Source organism: Vicugna pacos, chromosome 5 (assembly GCF_048564905.1).
Source record: "Vicugna pacos chromosome 5, VicPac4, whole genome shotgun sequence".
NCBI lineage: Eukaryota > Metazoa > Chordata > Mammalia > Artiodactyla > Camelidae > Vicugna > Vicugna pacos.
The window spans coordinates 57732866-57748113 of NC_132991.1; the positions used below are offsets into that span (position 1 = coordinate 57732866).

The following is a 15248-nucleotide window of genomic DNA, read 5'->3' on the forward strand; positions in this document are numbered from 1 at the left end:
GAGAGAGAGACCAGGAAAGCATTCTCTTGAGGCTGTATCTTTTAAGAAGGGAGAAAAATAAAACACAGAGCAAGACAGAGTGAACCTCTCTCCTGGCTTCTATCCTTGAAGGTGAGCATCTGTTTTCCGAGATAGGCCACCATGATAAACATTGGCACTGTTGCCCTAATGCTAGACCACATGTCAAGATTTCTCCAAGGCCTGAAAAATTACAACTCTACCTTATTATTAAAGTTTTAGACCCATCAACACCTAAATATTGCTCCTAATTCCAGGTCCTGCACCTCTAGAGAAAGTTAAGACAATTTGAAAAGGTCCCGTGAGTTCTGACTAATAACCTACACTCGTAATGCGATTTCTCATTTGTATCATTCCCTCTGGTGCTCACAAAAATCCTACAAGATTGGCAAAACAAGAAATCATTAGCTTCATTTTTATAAACAGAAGAGCTGAGGTTGAGATGAAATAACTGATTTCCAGAAGGTCACATATCACAGCTACCAAGGGGGGACTAGAATGATGCCAGGTCACCTGACATCTTCCCACTAGTGACACTGCTTCTGACTAGGCACAGTATCAAAGACATCATTTCAGAGTAACTAGTAAAGTGGCCCTTTGAAGTAAAAGGAAGAAGATTTTTAAAGATACGTATCCCTGGGAAAATTCCTTTGGTAAAACAGAGTGTCCTTTAGAGATTAATTTCTCTCACTACTATAACATTTTCCATATTTTTATCTTATTAACTATAACCAGAGAATTTTTCCATAAACATTTCTGGGTGAATACATCAATTAATCAGGATGTTGCCTATCTCCTCAAGTGTTCCAAATGAACCCATTTTATATCAGTACCCTGATATCCCTTTTGGCATATGTTTCTGACTCTACTTTATTCCACCAGGCAGTCATTCATTTAATTGTACTTTGAAATTCAGTGCCTGGATTCTTTGGGTGGCCTAAGGGTGACTTCACAGAAGCTCACACGTGGTAAAACAAATGACTGAAGACAGAAGAGAGCATTAAATGGCACAGGCAGGTCATATTGCACAGTTTGGCATTGCATTTAGAAAATTACAGATGAGCAGCTCTTAGCTGGATCCTAACTGTCCATTTTCAGATGGTACTATTGCCAAACACCAGATTACTAGGGCTGCATTAAAAAGCTCAAATAGCACATCCAAATTGGAAACTATAGGTCTTATTTATTTCTAGTTTTTCAGCTGGCAGACATGAAAAGCACTTTTGAGTAGCAAAAGAAGATGAAGAAATAACTTACAGTGAATGGAAAATGTTAGGAAAGCGAGGGCTAGACAATTCTATGAGTCACTACTGAGATATCTAAAGGGATAGGGATTCCAGTCCACTCATTAAAGTGTGGGCTGAAACGTTGCTTTATTTTTCAAGAATTTCCATGGGAGGCGCTTGGAGAGAAAAACAGGAGGTGGTCACACTTGACTACAGCCAGAAAAGGCATATCTTGAGAGCGGTGAGATATTGGCACAACTTGAAGACGATCTACGACACAGACAAGATTTCCAGTCTTAAATGATTTTAAGAGACTTTATGGCACTATTTCAAAAGTGAACTAAGCCCTTCAAAAAAAATTTCTAAATGAACAAACATAGCTTCTAAAATCATTTTTAGTTTACTTCTGGGTTCATAAATACAACAGAGTTCATTTTGTCTAAGATTTTAAATCTTCGAATATCTATTTTTAACAAAGGAGAAAAACATTCTAAGATATTCTAATTTTAGGATCACAATTTTTTTGTAGGAGGAAGTTGACATCTATGATTTTTTTAAACAACAGGAACAAAATGAAGAATAAATCTAAACAGAAATATTTACCTTGTGGATCTTAATTTAGAGTTAACACCATAATAATCCATTACCTTCTTCCTGGAGAAAAAAAAAAAAGATGGTTTGTGCTTTTGAGACAATCTGCTTAAATCTGAGAAGTGTTCATTACACCCCTGAGAGGTCATGACAGGCAGTTACTAGGAATATAGTACAATGCTGGTTCTGCCACTTACTAGCTTAAAGTTTCAGTATCCTCTATAAAATGAGAAAATAATAGAACTTAATTCACAGAGTTATTGTGAAACGGGTATAGCTTAGGGGAAGAGCACTGGGCTGCACAGAGTTACTGTGAATTTAAGTAAACAACATCTGCGAAGTACTCAGCACATGGTAAATGCTAGTTGTTATTATCATTAAAGTTTCAAAAAAATTTTTCCACAAAAAGCTAAAGAACAGCTGAATAAATAATGTTATTTGCCTTTCTGGTTTTGTTACCGACCACTGAGATTTGGCGTAGATGGGGCACACGCACACTGAACACAGGGCGAGTTGCTTGGGGAGGAATATGGAGAGTGCAAGGGAGACGTAATGATGGGTACGTGGAAAAGCCTCACTTTCAGGCGCCTCCTTCGTTCAGCTTGACAAGTATTTCATGGGCTCCCTCTGCGGCCCTAGTCCTCTAAAAAATGCCCATCCCTGCCTTCAAGAGCTACTCCTCATGATAAGACACAATCTGTGCACGAGGACAAGGAAATGTACGATTTCATACTAAAATGAGTAGTATTATAAGGGTTACACCATGGGTCTTACTAAAAAACGTGTTAAATTACAAGATTTAGAGCCACACACACGCAGACTCAGCTAAAAAAGGAAATCATCATGATTAATCTTCTTAATATATTTCAAAATACTATGTATTCTACCAAATCTGTAAAAAAAAAAATTTTAAATGCCAACACCTTCTATAGCACTTTACTTTAGATGTCTAGTTTACTCGTGCTTTATAAATTAAACTGGAAATCCACTAACTTGAGTTTCATCTGTCTGAATTTTAAATGTAATACTTATCTAATAATTTCTTAAACATTTCAAAGATATAAAATTATGATTGTATTTCACCTTTATGAGCCCAAAACATTCAAGACTCCCCAAAGTTGTGTATTATCGATGTGCAAGAGGCAAAGAGCAACAACAGTGGAAAGTTCAACAGATGTCAATAGCTCTGCTGAAAAACAGATCAGAAAAGAAAGTATGCCCCCTGCTGTTTATGGAATGAATGCTTCTGAACACGAATCATGGCTGGAAAAAGTTTTCAGCTGCATCCCTTTAGTTTATGATCTTGATTCCAGCATGCTATAACAAGTTTATGATAATGCACGTGTAACTAATGTTATTACAAACAAGTCTAGTCCTTGTCTCTCTCCTTTGCATAATATAGAGGTGGTAGGTACTTGTGCTGATCTCCTATTTGAAATTTTAAGTACATGAAGATAAAGAATTATGTTTTCTTCCTAAGTATGATTGTGTAGTTATTAAAAAGCTCTACATGCAATATCAGACAGTCAAAAATGTGATTGCCTGGTGGCAAAACAAAAGGAATCATGTGAATTATCATCATTCCTTCTGCCTTGAGCCTCAATTGGAAACCAAGGTAAATCATACTTAAGAACCTTAGTGAGTTGACAGAAATACCAGCACACAGAAACTGCCTACTGGTCTAATTTTTTCATATAATTCTAAAAAGTAACAAATATTTTTGACATTAATCACTCACAGTCATTTTATGCTACATTCTCCTATTTATTCAGTTATACTTAAGGACCAGTAAAAGTTAATGGCTATGAGCAGAGACCCTGGGCCCAAGTTGCCTGATTTCAAATCCCAGATGGACTGCTGGCTGGCTGCATAAGCTTGGGATAGTTACTCAATATTTGTGCCTCCTTTCTCTCATCCATAAAATTGGAACCATATTTATAGCTACCTCATGGGCTTATATATGACAACATATAGAAACAATTGCATCTGGAACATAATAATCACTACACAAGAATTAATCAGCATCAATATTATTTGTTATTACTACTATTTATTTCTTCACTTTAGTCTATTATATATTGCTCCAATGCTTTATGTAAGACAAGGTTTTTAGATTTGAATAATGTAAAATGCATTAAGGTGCCCAGAAATCAGCAAGAAATACGTTATCTATGGGAAGACAGTAACACAACTTTGCTGACACATACAAAAAGTTTTAAGGAAATTGTCATACCATGTTTATAAATATAAAAAATATATATTATAATGATATAATATCAATATAAATGCTCTTATTTAAAAGTAATGTAGGGGAGCAAAACTTGCTACCTCAAAATGTCTCTTTGGCACGTAGATTAGTTCAAGCTGAAACAATCAAGGCCGAAAAGACTCAGGAAGAAATCTTGACCTTCTCCCTAACTGCCTAAAAGAATTTACAGAGGGCCTGTTCCTGGCACAGAGCTGTCACCAGAGATATCTGCAAAGAATATGGGCTAGGCTTAGTGGGGGAAACTTGGCAGGGCCTGGAAGTCAGAGTGCACTCTGTGTCTCAATGTCTCTGCCTGGCTCAGCAATCATTTATTTACCAAACATTTGCTTTTCCATCTCCATGTGAACTGCCTTTCTCCCCTTTGAAGTCCCAAACCACTACCCCAACATCCTCTTTTGTCTTTAGTTGGACAAGTTTTTTAAGGTGAGGGTTTCAGTCATTTTGGTGAGTTACTCAGTTTTCCTGGGTCTCTCCCATGTATTCACGGTATTAAACCTTCATTTGATTTTCTCCTGTTAATATATTTCATATCAATTTAATTCTTAGACTGCCACAAAAAACCTAGAAGAGGAAAATTTCTTTCCCCCTGACAGTAGCAATAAACCCAACTCAAGCTTCCTTTAAAACCTGAAGAGAATTCTGGATCTCAGAATTTTTAGTAACTAAAAAATTCAGGTATTTCAAATAAAGTTGATCCAGTGGTCTAATAATTATACAAAATATCTGAATTCTTTCTATATCAATTATCTGTCTAGAGCTGCTTTTCCAAGCACCCCCCAGTGAACACTGAGATCCCCCATAACTGGACTGACTTAAGTAACTAACCCACCATCTCTGTGACAAGGAAGAAGGAATGTACTGATTGGCTTAGCTTCCCTGAAACCATATGGTTTCCAAGTGAAGAGAAAGGACTGCTGGGAATGGAATAGGGAAGAAACATATTTTAAGAAGACACACAACAAATATTGATGCATTTAAAATAAATTTGTAGGTAACAAACAGCTCATACACTTTAAATTTTTAAAAAATCGAAAACTGGGAAGAAGACCTAAATAGACATTTCTCCAGAGAAGACACACAGAAGGCCAACAGACACATGTAAAGATGCTCGGTATCACTAATTATTAGAGAAATGCAAATCAAATCTGCAATGAGGTATCACCTCACACCAGTCAGAGTGGCCATCATTAAAAAAAGTCCACAAATGATAAATGCTGCAGAGGATATAGAGAAAAAGGAACCCTCTGTTGGTGGGAATGTAAACTGGTATAGCCACTCTGGAGAACAGTATGGAGGTTCCCTAAAAAACTAAAAATAGAGTTACCATATGATCCAGCAATCCCTCTCCTAGGCATGTATCTGGAGAAAACTTTAACTCAAAATGATACATGCACCCCAATGTTCATAGCAGCACTATTTACAATAGCCAAGACATGGAAGCAACCTAAATGTCCACTGACAGATGATTAGATAAAGAATATGTAGTAACGTATAGAATGGAATACCACTCAATCATAAAAAATGAAATAATGTCATCTGCAGAAATATGGATGGACCCAGAGATGATCATATTAAGTGAAGTAAGTCAGACAAAGACAAATATTGTATCACTTATATGCGGCATCTAAAAAAAATGATACAAATGAACTTATTTACAAACTGGAAATAGACTCACAGACATAGAAAACAAACTATGGCTACCAAAGGAGAAATGGAGAGGGGGGGCGATAAATTAGGAATTTGGGATTAACATATACACACTACTATATGTAAAATAAATAAACAACAAGGACCTACTGTATAGCACAGGGAACTATATTCAGTATCTTGTAATAACCTATAATGGAAAAGAATCTGAAAAAGAATATATATATGTATAATGTATAACTGAACCACTTTGCTATATACCTGAAACTAACACAACACTGTAAATCAACTATACTTCAATAAAAAATAATTAAATTTTTAAAATAAAATTAATTTGTAGGTAAATGGAATCGAATCAAAATTCTGAAGTGGTTTTTGAAGAGTCATTTAGAATTTTAATCACTAAAAACTTTAGAAAAATACATATGCAAAAAAGTTAACTTAAGGGGAAAAAAAATGAGAGTAATATTGGGGATAGCAATTTGATCTACCATATGTAAAAACATAAAGCTATGATAATTTAAACAGGTAAAAAATCAGGCAAAGAAATCATTCAATAAATAACAGTATAATTGAGTAATGAATTAGAAAATTTAAATTTTAGATATTCTATTCAGATTATATAGCAGAATAATTATAAATAAAGAATTAAGTCTAAGAGATTAGCTATTAAAAATAAATGTTTATAAATGAATATGATTTCCTGAATGAGGAACGCTTTCTTAACATGAAAATAACAGAAAAATAATAATAAAAAGATTGTTAGATGTGACTACTTTTGGGGGGGCAGTAATTAGGTTTATTTATTTACTTAATGGAGGTACTAGGATTGAACGCAGGACCTCGTGTGTGCTAGGCATGTACTCCACCACTGAGCTACACCCTCCCCACTAGATGTAACTACCTTAAGGAACCAAATAAAAAGTATTTGTTATAAAATTTGATTTAGTGGAACCACTAAATCAAATTTTATACCAAAATCAAAAGGCAAACAACATTTCAAGAAAAATATTTGCCTTAAATTTAACAAGGAAAGTGGAAATAAATAATTATAAGAAATCAGAAAATAAAACAATGGAAATTATAAAAGAAAATTGGTAAATGACATAAACTTATACTTCATAAAAGAAGAAATATAATTAACAATATGGAAAAGTTGCTAACTTCACTAGTAAGCAAAGAAATAAATATTAAAGCAATGACATAAAACTTCTAAGCCATAAAAAGAGCAAAAATCAAAATATATAATAATGCTAATAACATCTTAGTCAGTTTGGACTGCTATAAATTAACTGCTATAGACTGGGTAGCTTACGAACAACAGCAATTTATTTCTCATAGTTCTTGATGCTGAAGTCTGAGATCAGGGTGCCAGCATGGTTGCAGTTTAGTGAGAGCCCTCTTCTGGGCTGCACACTGCCAACTTCTTTTATCTTCACATGGTGGAAACAGAGTGAACTAGCTCTCTGGTCTGTTATAAGGACACTAAATTCATTTATGAGGACTCCATCCTCATGACCTAAATACCTCTCAAATACCATCTCTTTTGGGAATTAGATTTCATCATATGACTTGGACTAGGAGAAGGACTGAACATTCAACCCACAAAAATTGGTAAGCAATAAGGTAGTACTGTCATGCATATATAGCAGGATTATATATTGATTAAATTTCTGACAGGAAAGTATTTAACAATCTCTATCAATAACCTCAAGTACAGTTTAATTCTTTGAGATAATAATTTCAGTTTTAAGACTCTGTTGTGAAGATAATAATTTATCAGCATTATCAAATAAAAATAAAAATAAAAATGGCCCATAATAAGGGACTAGCAAATAAATTAAGGTTATTTCTATATTGTGCAATAACTTGCAAAAGCTAAATATACTTGTAACAAATATGCAGAGGTATGAGAAAATTTTAAAAGCCGAGAGAAAAAAACAGTATGCAAAATGTGTGTGTGTGCATATGTGCATGTATTCTCCCTGAGGAAAAAGAAAAATATAAACAAAAATTGTTAACAGAATCTCTGGGTGGAATAAAGGTGATTTTTACTTTCTTATGTATAAGAATCAAGTCAAGAACATTTTTAATATATTAGAAAACTTTCATTCGCAATTAGATTATTATGAGTTATTTACAAAATAAATCATTTTGTAAATAAAACATTTAAACATTAATATACATTATGTATAAGTTCCTGTTTTTATGTGTCAGCTTTATTTACAATGATGCACATTTGCAAAATACAATAAAGCAGTATGTTTTGGTCATTATTTTTCAGAAAAATAAGCTCCTCAAAGTACTTCTATAATATAATTCATATTCTTTAACTAGTTTTAACATTACTTTTTAGTCACACTTATAACACTAGAGAAATAAAAATTGCTAAAGAAATGGATTCTGTAACTGAAGAATTGGAGGGTAATTCTTATTGGTCTTTTTGCATTATAGTAAAAAAGAATGTGCACTCAATTTTTATTTTAAAATAATATACAATATTGATGTAATAATAAAGATGTGTAGTCTTTAGATTTGAGCTAGTTGAACTGCTATCAATTTATCTCTGACAATCTCCCAACACCTTGTTTGGATACATGGGCGTCTAAGGTCTAGTGCCCAAAGGAGAGATCTGGACTGGATAAATTTGAGATTCCATCGTACAGATAGTAACTGAAACCATACACACACACACACACACACACACACGCTCACATTATTATTATATAGAGAGCACTTCAAATCCCTTTTAGAAAGAGGTGTTAGAGATAACGAATACATGAGTGATAGCAAACCTCAAAGCCAGTGAAAATATCTTTGCATGCACAAAAGAACCATTGGTTGAATTAGGGAAGCTGTCAAAAATGTATAAATGCATAGATAATGACTTTGTTGTAGATTCTAAAGTACTGGGTCTTATCCTTGAAGATATACATGTTTTAGTAAACAAAGGGTGTCTGAAACTGTTGTATGCTAGTCTTCTTTTATGTTGATAAGTCATAACACAATATGTAAAAGAAACATCCAATTAAATTTTCACAACATTTAATTAAGGCAGTTAAGAACTCACATATAACTAAAATCACTGTGACTCATCTAAATTCCATGGGTTAATTCCATAAATCTCAATAAACATTTTGATTTCATGCACTTTGAGTAAAGATACTCTTCTCTCTGAAAGGTTTGATTAAATGCAAGTGGCCTAGTAGTTATCTTTATATTCACTCAAGACAGAAGATTGAAAGGCTTGTTCTGCTGCTGGTTTCTGGATCAGAGCATTAGCTCTGTAATCTTAACTACATCTGGCAGGAAACAGAAAACCAGTTTTTCTCATTTTGTCACACATGGTTTTTCAAACATTCATTAATTCCTACAACTGCCTAAGAACAAAATGATAAAATCCATAAAATTTTGAGACATTTTCAGTCCCTTATATTTGAAACTGATTATTTCATTCTTGGCATCTCTTTCCCCATAATTTCATTATGACATTTGGTGATATTTTCATTTAAATTTAATAATGGAGAAATTCTTTCAGAGTAGTTGTGATTCTCATTCCAAAAGAACCTTAGACATACCATAAAATGTAGTTGTAAGGCACACTTAAAGAAAATCACTTGGTAATTATGATTCACTGTAATGAACAGGATAATTTCTCTTCATCATGCCTTGAATTTTTACTTTTTGGTAAAATGTTTTCTCATTCTTAATTACTGGTGTCTTCTCTTATGGGCAATTAAGTTTCTTGGTTTAAGAGAGCTTGCTATATTCTATAATGTTTGTTCCAAATCTTGGGGTATATTATAAACATGGTAATTTAGTACCTATGATATAACTTTTGTGCAAATTCATCTAGATAGTTTTGGATTTTCTCTATATTATAAAAATGGAGAGTTCACTCTCAAGGAATCCATGCACCCTTCTTATTATTTGATCATAATTAACACCCCAGAGGGAAATCAGTCTAATAGAGAGCTCCATGACCTATGAAATGGAATTTTTGTATTTCTTTATAAAGAAAAACAGTTGTCTACTCAACCCAAGAAACTTCAGTAAGTGGTCTGACTCATAGGAACTTGGTAACCTAATTTGATATAATTGGCTATATATTCTATAGGTAGATAAGGGTTACACATATTGTATGGAAGATCCTACTTTCAAATTATCAAGGTAAAGCCCGGTCACAATTTGCTTGCACTTCTCTGGAGTCAGACTAGAAATGCTTGGGAGTCAATGTCCTCTGGGAGCAGTTCTCAACCAGTGACTGATGGGAGCTGATGCATAAGCATCCCAGACAATTCTTTCCTCAGTTGGGGTAAGACTGAGGTATTCTAGTCTATCTCCCCAAATTACGCAAGGATAGAGCAAGTCGTAACTTGCTTGATAATACACTCTACTGCCTGCCTACCTGCCTTTCTTCCTTCCTTCCTTTGAACTCCCCTACCAACATTTCCTGGAAATAGCATTCAAATCACTACTTGCACTCAAAACTTTATATTCAGGTCTGCTACTATGGAAATATAAAATAAGATGGAGGTTATTTTTTTCCTCCAATTTTGAAAATTGTACTTACATAATTTCACATCAGCTGGTCCTATGAAAATATACTTATACAAAATGAGGCAGAAATAGTTGTTTCGTATTTACCCTAATCAACTTTAATCTTTGGAGGAAAAAAACTGATACTACTTTTCAGTGATCAGAGGCTTTATATTCCTAATAACCTGTAATTCTTGGAATACATCACAATTGTAAGTGCAATAAATACTCAATATATTCAATATCCTTTAATGCAATTCATTTTGAAGCAAAATATACTCATACAAACTCTAGAAACTAATTTCAAAGCAACAGTCAAATATATCTTTTATGTGTACTGGGAATTGCAAGTGTCTTCCAAGAGAAAAGCTAAAAATAATTGGAATTACATTTTCATTTCTACACAGATACCCTTAAGTGAATGGAGACATGTCTCCCACATTCTCCATGCAGCATGGCATAATGTTCTAGTTTACACTTTGAGTGAAACCTTACTCCTTAAAATTATGTATTAATTCTACTACCTAATAATCCTGTGTTGCTAGGAGTATTGTCTTTCAAGGGAAAAAGCTGTCACAGAAATTTCATAAATTGCTCTTGAACTAAAAATTAAAATTGCCTTTGAGAAATATCTATGCTAAATCTTTAGGGCTTTTTCCCCATCTCTGAATTTTTAGTATTTCTTGGTTCAATTCTTGGCAACTTTTTACAATGGAACACTAATAAAGAGGAAAAAATTAAGTGTAAAAACAATCATGCCAGAAACTACAGTAGTTCATCTAATGTGGGATATTGTACCATATTTTTCCATAGTCATGAAAAATATTTCAAAAGCAGTCAAATAATTTAGGTAATGACAATAGTTGAAAAAAAATGCTTCCCACACGACATTCACTGACGTAGAATTCTATACATGAACAGACTAATTTTAATTCTTTCAACAAACTCATGGGGCAGTTTACAATGAATGTCCTGATTTTTCAGAGAAAGAAAAGAATTTGAAGCTCAGGGAGTTTATCTTACCCAAGTTCATACTGCTAGAAACAGTGGAACCAGTATTTGAACCCAAATATTTTGAATATACTGTTCTCTATATACCCACATAGCTGAGTTAATTTAGTCAAACTAAGTTTTCTCCATTGCATGACCTCTCAGAATCTTTAATACAAATATTTGAATTCAGAATCTCCAAAGGGATAAGTAGGATAGTTCCTCAAGTTTATCTTACCATGCTATCCTTTCATGTGGAACATCTTGAGAGAACACTATTTAATATTCAGAGGAACACACTTCTGGAAATGCCTCCCTAAGTAATAAAACTGGGTAACTATTGTTAAAATTTGTTACATAAAATTATTTTGGCAACAATAAACAGATTACTAGAGAGAATAGAAGAAAGTGTATAAAAATGCATAATATTTCTTTCTCAAAAGAAATTCATTTAAATATTTAACTAAAAATTCTAATTTGTACAATTCTTAAAGTCAAAATTAGTTTTCATATAAGTTATAAACTTTTGCATATGCTACTGATGATATATTTATTTTAAATGATTATACTTCGCCAGAATATTACTTGAAAATATATTGGTCAATAAAAGAAAATAATTTATTTGTAGTAACTCAAAGAACAGTAAATTTCATCTTAATTTTAATTTTAGTTTTTTCTAGATAAATCCATAACACAAAAATGAACACTATAATGCTTATTTTTATTATTATATTTTTATACAAGGACCTGAAAATGCCTAAAGAATCCTATTCTGACAGGTAGATACATAAATGATGACAATTATAATACAAGTCTGAAAGAAGCAACTATGGCCAGTTCAGTTCTGACAGTTGATTATACTCAGTATTAGCCCTAGGTTTTTTGGTTTCTAGCTACATTTATTTTGACTACTCTGAATGAATCTGAGTTCTAGTCTTAACTCTGTGACTAGATCGCTATGTGACTTTGAGCAAGTCATTTAATCTATGAGTTCTAATTTCCTCAACAATACAATGAAAAGAAAAGTAGACTATTTTAAATGTTTGTTTTCAGCTTTAAAATAATACAATTGTAATAAAATCTAGTCGTATTACCCCAAAATTTTCTCCTCTTTAAGTCATTCCATGGGAAGAAACCTATAAAATACTTTACAAGGTAGAATCCTAATGAAATAAAAGTAGTTGACACATGTATTATAGTTTGGGGGTATCACTTTATTTTTTAAGTGAGAAATACATAAGTGAAATAGAGAGGTTTGAAGTGTACAGTTTCATGAGTTTTGACAAATCCCACCTCAATCAAAGACCAAACATTTTCATCATGACTTTATTTTTAGCAGTTTGACTGTGATGTTCACAGATATAATTTTATTTGTATTTATTCTGCATGGGATTTTCTGAGCTTCCTGGATTTACAGGTTTCTAGGGGGTTTTTTAATCAAATTTGATAAAAATGAAAAAACATTTCTCTGCCTCATTTTCATTCTCCTCTGAGACTCTAATTACACGTGTGTAAGGTTGGTTGACATTATTCCACAAGTCACTGAGGCTCAGTTCTTTCTCTCCATGCTTCAGTTTCCCAAGTTCTCTCAAGGTTTTTGCTATTGCTTCCAATTTGCTGTTTATGTCATATGAAGGATCTTTCAATTTCAGGTAGTATACTTTTTTCTTCTAGGACTTTTGTTTGATTTGTTTTTAATTTTTTATTGATGTATAATCACTTTACAACGTTGTGTCAAATTCCAGTGTAGAGCACAATTTTTCAGTTATACATGAACATATATATATTCATTGTCACATTTTTTTCTCTGTGAGCTACCATAAGATCTTGTATATATTTTCCTGTGCTATACAGTATAATCTTGTTTATCTATTCTACAGTTTTGAAATCCCATCTATCCCTTCCCACCCTCCACCTTCCACCCCCTTGGCAACTACAAGTTTGTCTTCTATGTCTATGAGTCTGTTTCTGTTTTGTATTTATGCTTTGTTTGTTTGGTTTTTTTTTTTTGATCGTTTCCAAATTCTCCTGAAATTCCCTATCCCATCATCTATTATACCCATCCCTTTAAATTGATTCTTTTACACAGTTATCCTGCTGATCATTTTAAAGCCCTTCTGCAAATTCCAACATCTGTATTGACTGTTGGTATGTTTCTAGTGACAGATTTTTCTCTTAACCATAGGTCACTTCTGCTGTTTCCATTTCGTGTATCTAGTTATGATAAATTGTGGAACAACTTTATTCTGTTATCTTCCTCTTAAGAATGTTGAGTTTTGTCCTGGCAAGTAACTAAATGACCGGTTGAATAGTTTTGCCCTTAGTCCAAAGGGAAATCCCTTAGTCTTAGAAGGTAGGTTTTACTCATAAGGGATAATTCTTCCTGGGTTTCAGTGAAAATCCTGAAATATTTACCAAAACTCTGTAATCTAATAAGATCAGAATTCTAAACTTTGTCTTCCTGTGGGAGGAAGCTGTTAAAATATCTGTTCACCCTTTCCAATTCTCCAGCTGTTGTTTTCTCCTCGAGCTACATGATGAGATCCTAACATATGTGCAGTTTAAGGACAAGCAAAGATTTGAGAAGAGCCATTTATAAGGATTTATACAGATTTTGAGGATTATCCTCTGAGGCTTCCCCAATTCTTGAATTCCCCATTCAATTTCCAGCAACTCTGGCAGCCCCTATCCTCTACCCCTTCAGGCCAATAAGACTGACTTTCTAATCAAATCCTATACACATCATGACCACAAGTCTTGAGAATGCTCTCAATGGAAAAGCCATATGAACATGGATCTAAATTGTGATCATTCCTATGTTTCAAGAGAGGATTCTCTTCCAGTTTTGCCTACTTTTGACTGATTTCCAGTAGCTTCAAAGACTTTTAAAATATTTTTGTTCAAAGTTTTGTAATTATTATTGATAAATTTAGTGCAATATAAGCTCCTGTACTATTACTGAAAACCAGATTTCACATCTGTGATATCTTTCTGTTATTAATTTCTAATTTTATCACATTACAGTCAAAGGATATTATCTTATGATGTTGATTTGCTGAGAAACTTTCTTTGTGGTCTAGAGTGATGACAATTTTGTATGCTCTGACTCCAGGTATGAGGCACTCAATACATTAATAGAGAGTTTTTGCTTAATTGGGTTATATTACTCTATAATTTTCTGACTTGATGTAAACTATTTTAGGAGAGCTATTTCTCAAATCTGTCACCAAGAATACAGATTTGCTCATTTCTCCTTGATATTCTGTAAATATTATGCATTTTGAGTCTATATTGTGAGTTATATAAAAGTTGAAAACTGTAATTTCCTGGTTAATTGTTCCCTATGTCAATAAGTAAGGACAAAAAAGACCCAGAATTGCCAAAGCATTACTGAAGAAAAAGAATGAAGCTGGAGGAATAACCCTCCCAGACTTCAGACAATACTACAGAACTACAGTAATCAAAATAGCATGATATCGGTACAAAAACAGATATATGAATCAATGGAACAGAATGGAGAGCCCAGAAATGAACCTACAAACTTTTGGTCAATTAATCTTTGACAAAGGTGGCAAGAACATACAATGGAAAAAAGACAGTCTCTTCAGCAAATGGTGTTGGGAAAACTGGACAGCAGCATGTATATCAATGAAGTTAGAACACTCCCTCACACCATACACAAAAATAAATTCAAAATGTCTTTAAAGACTTAAACATAAGATAAGACACAATAAACCTCCTAGAAGAAAACATAGACAAAACATTATCTCACAAACATCTCAGCAATCAATGCTCTCCTAAAGCAGTCTACCCAAACAATAGAAATAAAAGCAAAATAAACAAATGGGACCTAATTAAATTTAACAAGCTTCTGCACAGCAAAGGAAACCATAAGCAAAACAAAATGACAACATATGGAATGGGAGAAAATACTTGTGAAAGACGAGATGACAAGGGCTTAATTTCCA

The 15248-nt window shown here is 33.3% G+C and overlaps 1 long non-coding RNA gene across 2 annotated transcripts in view; it reads right to left on the reverse strand.

The window, feature by feature from the left end:
- Positions 1–1181: 1181 nt before the first annotated feature.
- Positions 1182–15248, reverse strand: part of LOC140696426 (uncharacterized) — an 86005-nt gene continuing 71938 nt past the window's right edge. For both annotated transcript variants that reach the window (XR_012072745.1, XR_012072746.1), the window contains exons 4-5: positions 1848–1898; positions 1182–1514 (exon numbers count right to left, since the gene is read on the reverse strand). This is a non-coding gene — a long non-coding RNA (uncharacterized lncRNA). The remainder of the gene's footprint in view (positions 1515–1847; positions 1899–15248) is intronic.